The sequence below is a fragment of the Xenopus laevis genome, chromosome 9_10S, assembly GCF_017654675.1.
Source record: "Xenopus laevis strain J_2021 chromosome 9_10S, Xenopus_laevis_v10.1, whole genome shotgun sequence".
In the NCBI taxonomy this organism is placed as follows: domain Eukaryota; kingdom Metazoa; phylum Chordata; class Amphibia; order Anura; family Pipidae; genus Xenopus; species Xenopus laevis.
Genome location: NC_054388.1, coordinates 117,058,412 through 117,069,765, shown reverse-complemented (window position 1 = coordinate 117,069,765; position 11,354 = coordinate 117,058,412).

Here is an 11,354-nt window from a genome sequence, read left to right as displayed (position 1 = left end):
TTTCTATTTGCATCAGGAGCTTCTCCTCCTCCTCGTCACTTACATTAGGGGGTCTATAGTGACTCCTACAATTAATTTGCTGGACTCATTACAATTGGTGAAGAACTCCACCCATAAGACTTCTGCCCCCTCATTTTCTAACATAACCTCCTCCTTTATATTAGATTTAAATCCTGCCTAACATACAGACATACCCCTCCTCCTTTTCTATTGCCTCTGTCCCTGGGAAACAAACTATAGCCACTGATATTAACTGCCCAGTCATGTGACTCATTCAGCCATGTTTCAGCCAATCACATCATATTTTCCCTCCAGCACCAGCACTTCCAGTTCTCCCATTTTACCAGTCAGACTCGTTGCATTTGCCAACATACATTTAATACTGGTACCATATTGAACATATGACATGTGCTCCTCCCTGTCCTTAACCCCCAGCCAAATCTCCTCCCCCATTTTCCCTTTCTTTGCCCACTATCTCATCTAACCTGTCTACCACTGAATCTTTTACTGAACCCCCCCCCCACACCTAGTTTAAAATCTCCACCAACCCTCTAGCCATCTTCTCTCCCAAAACAGCTGCCCCATCATCATTGAGGTGCCCCCATCCCTAGCAAAGAGCCTGTAATAGGGATGCTCCGAATCCACTATTTTGGATTTAGCCGAACCCCTGAATCCTTTGTGAAAGATTCGCCCGAATACCGAACCCTAATTTGCATATGCAAATTAGGGGTGGCAAAGGGAAACATTTTTTCCCTGGCCATCCCCCGTCAGCATTAACTGACGGGTATCCCCTCCCACTGACAGATGTGTCCCCTAGCAGAGTTTAAAGCCCCACCTACCTACTTCCTCCCTGTCTTCTTTTTCTCTCTGCGGTGTCCTCTGCAGGAGGTATATTTTTTCTTTTGTGGCTCACCCGGTCCTTTTTAGGGCTGGAATCCAGGCGCAGTTGGCCTCTCTCCGCCTGAAGCTCCAGGTTAGCGTTCGCCTTAGCGCATTCGCTCTGGGGATCCCTCTTAGCGGCCGGGGATTACAGGTCTGTGGACTCTAACTCACTTGGCGTTTGTTTGCCGGCGCGTATGCGCGCACGTTTTTGTCGCGCGCACGTTTTTCGCGCGCGCGCGTTTTTTCGCGGGCGCGCGAGTTTTTCGCGCGTTCGCGTTACTTCTGACGCCCGCGCCGGCGTCATCACGCTGCGCCTTTTGGCGCCAGTTCTTAACCGGTTTTCGGCATCCTTGCCTTTGGCCTGGTAGTTTTTACTGTGCTTAGGCTCCTTAGGATTGCCGGCTGCCGAGAATTGTGCCGCCCCTCAGGTTATGGTGAGTCACTTTCAGGTAAGTGTTTACTTCGAAAAGAGGCATTATCTGTACTGAAAGTAAATTGTTTCTTACAGATGGAAGATTCATCTGGGAGAAAGAGGTTGGCTTCTGGATCTGAATCTGATGTTGTGATAGTCTGCAGAGCTTGCAAGAATCCCGCTGTTAAGGGGAAGAGGCTCTGCAAACAATGCATCCTCGAGTTGCTTGACAAGGACTTTGGTCAATCTGCTCCAGCTAGCAAAAAAGCAAAATCCGTAGAACTGGAGGGTCAAGCTTCCCCTTCGGGGGCTGAGTCTGCCTTATCTGATCCGTCTCCAGCGGATATCTTGTCATGGATTTCTCAAGCTGTGTCACAGGGCATTAAGGAAGCAACGGTGAATCCAGGCCCTTCAAATCCTAGACAACAAGTACCGTATGAAGAGTCTGAGGAAGAGGAAGATACGGAGGATGAATCCGATCCCTCTTTTGATGTCAAATTAATTCCAGCCTTGATCAGGGCTGTGAGGCATTCCCTTACTCTGCAGGATGAGGAGCAGACATCCACGCCCATTTTTGTCTCCAAAAAGGTGAGACAAACTTTTCCTATGCATAAGGAAGTTGAGGAGTTAGTATCAGCCGAGTGGCAGAAGGGACCAAGAAGAGTTCCGGTCGAACCTAGATTGGAGAAGTTCTACCCCTTTCCTGCTGGAGTCTCCAAGGTTTGGGACTCTCCCCCTACAGTAGATGCTCCTGTAGCACGTCTTTCTAAGAAGACGGCATTACCAATTGATGATCTCTCAGCACTTAAGCATCCTATGGAGAAGAGGATGGAGACAGAGTTGAGGAAAACCTATTTGGTTGCTGGGGCAATGTTGAGGCCTTCTGTCTCGCTAATTTCAGTAATCAAGGCCATGTCTCTTTGGACAGAGTCAGTGGCTGTTGATACCAATGAGGAGACCTTAAGCGAGCAGTCTTTGCAGGTTCTGGAAGACATCAAGATGGCATGCAATTTTTGTCTCGAGGCTGCTGTGGATTTAACCAGATTGGCGGCTAGAAGTATGACTTTTTCGGTCGCAGCCCGTAGAGCCTTGTGGCTTAAAGCTTGGTTTGCGGATACTGCCTCTAAGAATGTTCTATGTAAACTTCCTTTTGAGGGGCAGATGCTCTTTGGAAAGGCGTTAGAGGAGATCATTAATAAGTCTTCAGGAGGGAAGAGCACTTTTCTCCCTCAAACTCCCAGACGTTTTAGGAACCCTCCTAGACGTCAGGATCGTTTCATGCCTAGACGTAGGGATGACTCAAGATTTTACAGACCAGGCAAGGAGTTTTTTCGTGCCAACACTTGGAGGACAGGGCAGTCCAATGTGTTCAAGGGGTTCAGACCCAAGGAAGCTAGATCCCCCAAAAGGCAAGCCAAGCAACAATGATATGAGGCCTGTCCAGATTCCTGTGGGAGCAAGATTATTAAAATTTGCAGGGGTCTGGGCAAAGGAGACGAAGGATGTTTGGGTAAAAGCTATTGCGACCCGAGGTTATATGATAGAGTTTCTTTGGAAACCCAGATACAATCATTTCATCCAGACTCCGGTCCCTCGGGAGGAAGACAAGAAGGTTTTTTTAAAGGAGTATATCCAGAAACTAATTCTGAAACAAGCAGTGATTCCAGTGCCCAATTCTCAACAGCGAAAAGGCTTTTATTCTCCCCTGTTCCTGGTCCAGAAAAAGTCAGGCGATATGAGGCCAATCCTGGATCTCAGGAAACTAAACAAGTGCGTGAGGGTTCGCTCCTTCAAGATGGAGTCCATCTTAACCATCAAGAGGGCGGTAAGTCCTGGAGACTGGCTCATCTCAATCGATCTAAGAGACGCATATCTGCATGTGCCCGTCGCGGTAGAACATCAGTGTTTCCTCAGATTCTTTTTCCTAGGGCAGCATCTACAATTCACCTGCCTTCCGTTTGGCCTTTCCACGTCACCCAGAACATTCTCAAAGGTCTTAATAGTTGTCATTGCGAGGTTAAGGAAACAAAACATAGAGGTTTATCACTATTTGGACGACCTATTAGTTGTAGCCAGAAATCCAGAGATCCTAGAAAGACATCGAGACACAGTGATGTCGGAGCTACAGAGGTTCGGATGGTTGTTAAATCTGGAAAAGAGCCAACTTGTACCAACTCAGAGATTAGTCTATCTGGGAGCTCAGATAGATACATGTCTAGGGATGATTTCCTTGTCTCAGGAGAGGATCTTCAAGATAAAGCAAATGATGACAACGGTGGTGTTTTTACACTGTCTTCCAGCAAGACAATTTATGCAGGTTTTAAGCAGTTTGACTTCAACAATTGGAGTAGTTCTTTGGGCCAGATGGAATATGAGGAAGATTCAAAGGCTATTTCTGATGCAGTGGGATCGACACAGGAAAGATTGGAACCAAATGATTTACTTTTCAGTGGAGGCAAGAAATCAGATGTTATGGTGGCTGAATGCCTCAAATCTTCGGAAAGGATTCCCTCTGCTAGATCAAAGGCCATTAAACATCTACACAGACGCTTCGGGTTCCGGTTGGGGAGCACATTGCCAGCAGTGGTCAGTCCAAGGTCGTTGGGAGGAAGATCTATCTCATCTGCAGTCCAACATCCTGGAATTAAGGGCAGTCTGGAAAGCTCTACAGGCTTTCGAACCTCTACTTTGGGCAGAGGAAGTCTGCATAAGATCGGACAACGTCTCAGCAGTAGCTTATATCAGGTGTCAGGGAGGCACCAGGAGCAGGGCAATGATGAAAGAATTGAATCCCATTATGGAATTTGCCCAGTCATGTCTCTTGGGGATAACGGCAGTTCATATTCCCGGGAATCTGAATTGGAAGGCGGACTGGTTGAGTCGCAAGCAAGTAGATCCTGGAGAATGGAGCCTCAACAGCCAGGTTTTTCGGAAGATATTGGGAAGATGGGGGAGACCCGATCTGGATCTCATGGCCTCTGTGAACAATCACAAACTTCCAATCTTCTTCTCCAGAGTTCCATGCAGGGAAGCGTGGGCGACGGATGCATTTGCCCACAGTTGGAACAACCTTTGGGCTTACGTATTTCCCCCATTCGCAATGATCTTCAAGATTTTGAAGAAGATTTTGAGGTCCCGGATCGAAGTTGTCGCAGTCCTACCGGATTGGCCGAGAAGGCCTTGGTATCCGTTGTTAAGGAGGTTGGCTGTGGACAAACCAATGAGACTCCCTTACAAACCAGACCTTCTGTTCCAGGGTCAATTTCTTCATCCTGCTCCTCAACAACTAAAGCTAGCGGCATGGAGACTCAGCTCAACAGGCTGAGGGAAGAGGGCTGTTCGGAATCCCTTATAAATACTTTGTCTAAATCTCGGAAGAATAGCACTTCTTTAAAATACGATAGGATTTGGAGTGTTTTTTCTTCTTGGGCTACGAAGGAAGGATTCAATCCTGAAAACCCAGAGGTGATTCAAGTGTTGGAGTTCCTTCAGTTGGGTTTGGATAAGGGCCTCAGCACTAGTACCCTTAGAGTTCAGGTATCTGCACTTTCAGCAATTTTGGGAGTTCAGTTTGCCAGCAATCCTTTGATAGTTCGCTTTTTTCAAGGCTGCAGTAAGAATTAGACCACCAGTTAAGGAGCTCGCTCCCTCTTGGGATTTGCCGCTTGTGCTGGAAGCTTTTTCAATATCTCCTTTCATTCCTGAAGAGAATATATCCATGTGGGATTTAACTCTGAAGTCGGTATTTTTGGTGGCTATAGCTTCAGGTCGAAGAGTCTCCGAACTGCAAGCTCTGATGGCTAACCCTCCTTACACAGTTTTCAGTGATCAGGGAGTGACACTCAGACCAAGTTTATCATTTCTGCCGAAGGTGGTGTCTGAATTTCACCTAAATGAACCGATATGTCTTCCAGCCATTGACAGAAATTCAGATCAGGAGAAGGATATTCCTGAAGTTCTGGATATAAAGAGATGTTTGGAGAGGTATCTGACCTCTACAAGACCCTTTAGGAAGTCTGAAAGAATGTTCATTATCCCTTGTGGAGCTAACAAGGGTCAAGCGGCTTCGATTTCCACGATTCGTAGATGGATCATTACTATGATCAAGAAGGCTTACTCGCTAAAAGGGCAAGAAGTACCTGAGGGGGTCAGGCCCCATTCAACCAGAGGTATGGCGACGTCTTGGGCGGCAGAAGCAGGAGCACCTACAGATGCCATTTGCAGGGCAGCTACCTGGGCTAGTCCTAATACTTTTGTTAAACATTATCGTTTAGATGTCAGGCTAACCAAAAGAGCTGATTTTGGTCGTAAAGTTATTCAAGCAGTACTGAATTCTAAGTAAACTGTTTGATTCTCCCACCCCTTGTTTCATTGCTTGGGTATTACCCGTCAGTTAATGCTGACGGGGGATGGCCAGGGAAAGGAGGAATTCTATCATACTTACCGTGATTCCCCTTTCCTGGCCATCCCCCTAGTCAGCATTCCCTCCCGAATCTTAGAGCTTTTTACAGAGACAGGGAGGAAGTAGGTAGGTGGGGCTTTAAACTCTGCTAGGGGACACATCTGTCAGTGGGAGGGGATACCCGTCAGTTAATGCTGACTAGGGGGATGGCCAGGAAAGGGGAATCACGGTAAGTATGATAGAATTCCTCCTTTACTTAATTGTTTTCTGACAAAAAGTCACATGATTTCTCTCCCGCCTCTAATTTGCATATGTAAATTAGTATTCGGTTTGGCAGAAGTATTCGGCTGAATCCGAATCCTGCTGAAAAAGGCCGAATCCTGGCCGAATCACGAATTCGGTGCATCCCTAGCAAAGAGCCTGTAACTGACTGAGAAATCAGCCCAGTTCTCCAAAAACCCAAAACCCTCGTCCCTACACCAATCTCTCAGCCCCACATTAATCTCCCTACGCTCCCACTGTCTCCTTAGTGTTGCTCGTGGCTCAGGTAATATCTCTGAGAAAATTACCTTGGAAGTCCTCACCCTCAACTTTACACCTAGTTTTTTATAATTGTTCTTGAGGACTTCACCACCTCCTCTAACTTTGTCATTGGTACCTATGTGTACCCCAACTCCTGGGTCTTCCCCAGCCCCTCCCAATAATCTGTCCACTCGTTCCACCACATGCAGACCCCTAGCACCAGGCAAGCAGCAGACTGTTCCACCACATGCCGAACCCTAGCACTAGGCAAGCAGCAGACTGTTCCACCACATTCAGACCCCTAGCTCCAGGCAAGCAGCAGACTGTTCCACCACATGCAGAACCCTAGCACAAGACAAGCAGCAGACTGTTCCACCACATGCAGAACCCTAGCACCAGGCAAGCAGCAGACTATTCCATCACACGATGAACCCTAGCACCAGGCAAGTAGCAGACAGTTCCACCACATGCAGAACCCTAGTACCAGGCAAGCAGCAGACTGTTCCACCACATGCAGAACCCTAGTACCAGGCAAGCAGCAGACTGTTCCACCACATGCCGAACCCTAGCACCAGGCAAGCAGCAGACTGTTCCACCACATGCAGAACCCTAGCACCAGGCAAGCAGCAGACTGTTCCACCACATGCCGAACCCTAGCACCAGGCAAGCAGCAGACTGTTCCACCACATGCCGAACCCTAGCACCAGGCAAGCAGCAGACTGTTCCACCACATGCAGAACCCTAGCACCAGGCAAGCAGCAGACTGTTCCACCACATGCAGAACTCTAGTACCAGGCAAGCAGCAGACTGTTCCACCACATGCAGAACCCTAGCACCAGGCAAGCAGCAGACTGTTCCACCACATGCAGAACCCTAGCACCAGGCAAGCAGCAGACTGTTCCACCACATGCAGAACCCTAGTACCAGGCAAGCAGCAGACTGTTCCACCACATGCAGAACTCTAGTACCAGGCAAGCAGCAGACTGTTCCACCACATGCAGAACCCTAGCACCAGGCAAGCAGCAGACTGTTCCACCACATGCAGAACTCTAGTACCAGGCAAGCAGCAGACTGTTCCACCACATGCAGAACCCTAGCACCAGGCAAGCAGCAGACTGTTCCACCACATGCAGAACTCTAGTACCAGGCAAGCAGCAGACTGTTCCACCACATGCAGAACCCTAGCACCAGGCAAGCAGCAGACTGTTCCACCACATGCAGAACCCTAGCACCAGGCAAGCAGCAGACTGTTCCACCACATGCCGAACCCTAGCACCAGGCAAGCAGCAGACTGTTCCACCACATGCCGAACCCTAGCACCAGGCAAGCAGCAGACTGTTCCACCACATGCAGAACCCTAGCACCAGGCAAGCAGCAGACTGTTCCACCACATGCAGAACCCTAGTACCAGGCAAGCAGCAGACTGTTCCACCACATGCAGAACCCTAGTACCAGGCAAGCAGCAGACTGTTCCACCACATGCAGAACCCTAGCACCAGGCAAGCAGCAGACTGTTCCACCACACGATGAACCCTAGCACCAGGCAAGCAGCAGACTGTTCCACCACATGCCGAACCCTAGCACCAGGCAAGCAGCAGACTGTTCCACCACATGCAGAACCCTAGTACCAGGCAAGCAGCAGACTGTTCCACCACATGCCGAACCCTAGCACCAGGCAAGCAGCAGACTGTTCCACCACATGCAGAACCCTAGTACCAGGCAAGCAGCAGACTGTTCCACCACATGCCGAACCCTAGAACCAGGCAAGCAGCAGACTGTTCCACCACATGCCGAACCCTAGCACCAGGCAAGCAGCAGACTGTTCCACCACATGCAGAACCCTAGCACCAGGCAAGCAGCAGACTGTTCCACCACATGCAGAACCCTAGCACCAGGCAAGCAGCAGACTGTTCCACCACATGCAGAACCCTAGCACCAGGCAAGCAGCAGACTGTTGTTTTAGTCAGTTCCCATGTACTTTATGAGCTGCTGATACTGATAAGCGTTGCTGTTAGTGAAGCTGCCTTTAAAGTAAAAGGGCTTTGAGTTAACCGCTACATAAATAGATTTGAAGATCTCCCGAGGCCATATGTGCCTTGATAGAAAGACTTTTGCCATAAGGTTCTTCAGCAAGGAAATGCGATAGTTAAACTTTAGACTCTTGAAACGGCCACTATTTGCTGCGTCATGTACAGGTATTAATAGAGAAAATGGCTGCAGGTCACTATGGGACAACTGAGAGATCATTTTCTGGTCAGCTCCTTTGGACATCTTTATGTCTTTATCTATTGCTCAACATTATTATTTACATCCCAGTGTAAGTATTATAAGAGCTATCCAACATTTCTGTCACTGATAATCCTTTTAGTACATACACAGGGCTCGGAATTTGTGTTTCTTCAATTAAATGGACTGGAATATTACGTGGCAGAATACTTCTAAATCTTTCCTTTTATTTACCTCAACGGTCTCTCCAGACCCATCAAATATACACACGCATTATATAGAAGTGCATCAAGCTGCCTTATTAAAGCACTACTGATGCTATTTAAAATGAAGTAAGAAAAGAGAGAAAATAAACAAATAAAGAAATAAATTAGAAAAAAGAAAAAGAACAGAGAATATAAAACAAAGAGGAACCTTTTAGTTTATGGATAATGATTGGACTGTGTCAGTAATGGCTTCTAAAGCTCATGGGAAAACCTATGAGAAATAATGGTAAATACAAGATTCTGACTCCAATATAAACTCCTTTTCTCATAAATCCACGACCTGTAAAGCCTCTTTTTCGGATTATTCTCTTATAGCAGCTGAAGTAGCCAGATTTATAAATCCATTTATAGAAGGAACAATAGAAAAGGCGATAGACTAACTCCAAATTAATATTGATTCCATTTCTGAACAACTTACCAGTCATGAAAAGAGACTTGATAAACTTGATACTTGAGTTTCTCAAAATACTGTATATTATGATGAAGCTATTGGCTCTCAGATCAAGCTTCATCTCTTGGAAAAGAGTTACACAAGAGTTACAATTGAATCTTGATGACTTCGAAAATAGTTCTAGGAGAAACAGCCTCAGGTTTGTGGGTATACAAAAAATGACTCTTTACACGGCTTGAGATCTAAAATAATCCCACAAAAATTAGGACTTTCTTTGGAGAGTGGCAATTTGAAGATATAGGATTCTAAACCTAGAGTGGTAATTGTTAAATATCTCGATTATTCAGAGAAAAATAGTGTTTTCCAGGCATTTAATTAAGCTAAATAGTTGAAACTAGATGGGAAAAAGATGTTTTTATTTCAGGACTATTCTTTGCTTCTTTCCAAAAAACTAAAACAATTTCCACTACTTGTCAATTGCTGATTGACCTACATATCAATGTTCCCCTGATGTGTCCTGCAATACTTTGCCCTCTGGATCTAGAATTTGATCCCAGGGAAGCTTCTTCTTTTGTGGGAAACAGAAGAGTTCTAGAAATGTAATACCTGCTGATCAAGTTTGGGATTTTAAGAAGATCTCACAGCCAAAGTATCAGAGAGTCACTAAACAAGAATAGTCATGTCCACCTAAAATCTCTACTCAACTTCCCAATCCCAACCTAGACTGAGATCCAGGTCTAGATCACCCCTCTCTCCTAGTGTGATAAACCCCATAGGGGCAAATTCACTAAGATTCGTAGTTGCGCCAGGCGTAGTTTCGCCAGCGCTCCGCAAATTCACTAAAATCCAAAGTTGCGCTCAGGGGTAGCGTAAGGTTGCGAAGTTGCGCTAGCGTTGATTCGCTAAGTGAAGCGAAGTTACACTAGCGATGGTTAATTTGCATATGGAGCCAAATTCAAATTACAATGGAGGAATATGTAGCATCACTACACAAGCCTGGGAAACCTTCAAAACATCAAATAAAATGTTTATTTTGCCCTACACATGTGCCCACTGTATAGTTAAGGTGCCATGAGTTAGGAAATGTAGGGGGGAAGGAGGGGAGCCAGGTCTTTATTGAATTTATATTATGCAGTAATAAATTCATTGAGCCAGAGATAGAAATTCTTCATGAATCTTGTGACATTTTCTCTAACAAATTGTCTGATGTTCCAAGTGACTGATTTTTATTTGGAAGAACCTATTTACTTGTCATGGATTTTATTATTCTGTAACTCCTTTTGAAAGCATCGGACTGTCTAAAAGTCCCTTCTTTTTGTACTTTTCCAGGAGGAAATACGATGGTATTGTTGAAGGACATATTGAACCCAATAGATGGATCTTTACTAGACTGGTCTGAGTTTAAGGAAAAATACAAGTTAATCGAACAAGACAAATACTATTATATGGCAAGCACTTGTGGTTTGTCAGTTTGTTGAATTCGACCCTTGAAGTAAAATCCTTTGAATTTGAATATCGAGTTCAAAGGCTTTAGCGCAAATCCTTTGATCGATCGAAGTAAAAATCGTTCGATGGAACGATAAAATCCTTCAAATCTGACGATTTTAAGCGATCGATTGAAGGATTTTTTTTGGATCAAAATTTTTTTATAAAAGTGCTGGGTAAGGTCCCTATAGGCTAACATTGTACCTCGGTAGGTTTAAACTGCCGAAGTAGGTAGTCAAAGTTTTTTTTAAAGAGACAGTACTTCGACTATTCGACCATTCCATAGTCGAACGATTTTTAGTTCAAATCGTTCCATTAGTTGTCGAAGGTCATAGTAGCCTATTTGATGGTCGAAGTACCCAAAAAAATTCTTTGAAATTCAGTTTTTTTTCATTCGAATCCTTCACTTGAGCTTAGTAAATGTGCCCCATAGTGTCCCCTTCTCAGCTGATTAAACTATGACTATAATGAACTCGTTTCTGGCATAAGGTGGAGAATTTTTTGATTCATAGACTTAAAATACCACGAAAACTTTCTCCTTGTTTTCCCTTGTTGCATCTTAAAGGAATTGTTCAGTGTAAAAATATATAGTTAGGCAAAAATGTAATGTATAAAGGCTGGAGTGAGTGGATGTGTAACATAATAGCCAGAACACTACTTCCTGCTTTTCAGCTCTCTTGCTTTCCACTGACTAATTGGTTACTGCCTGGTAACCAGGGAAACCAGAGACTTAAGGGGGTCACATGGGTCATATCTGTTGCTTTTGAA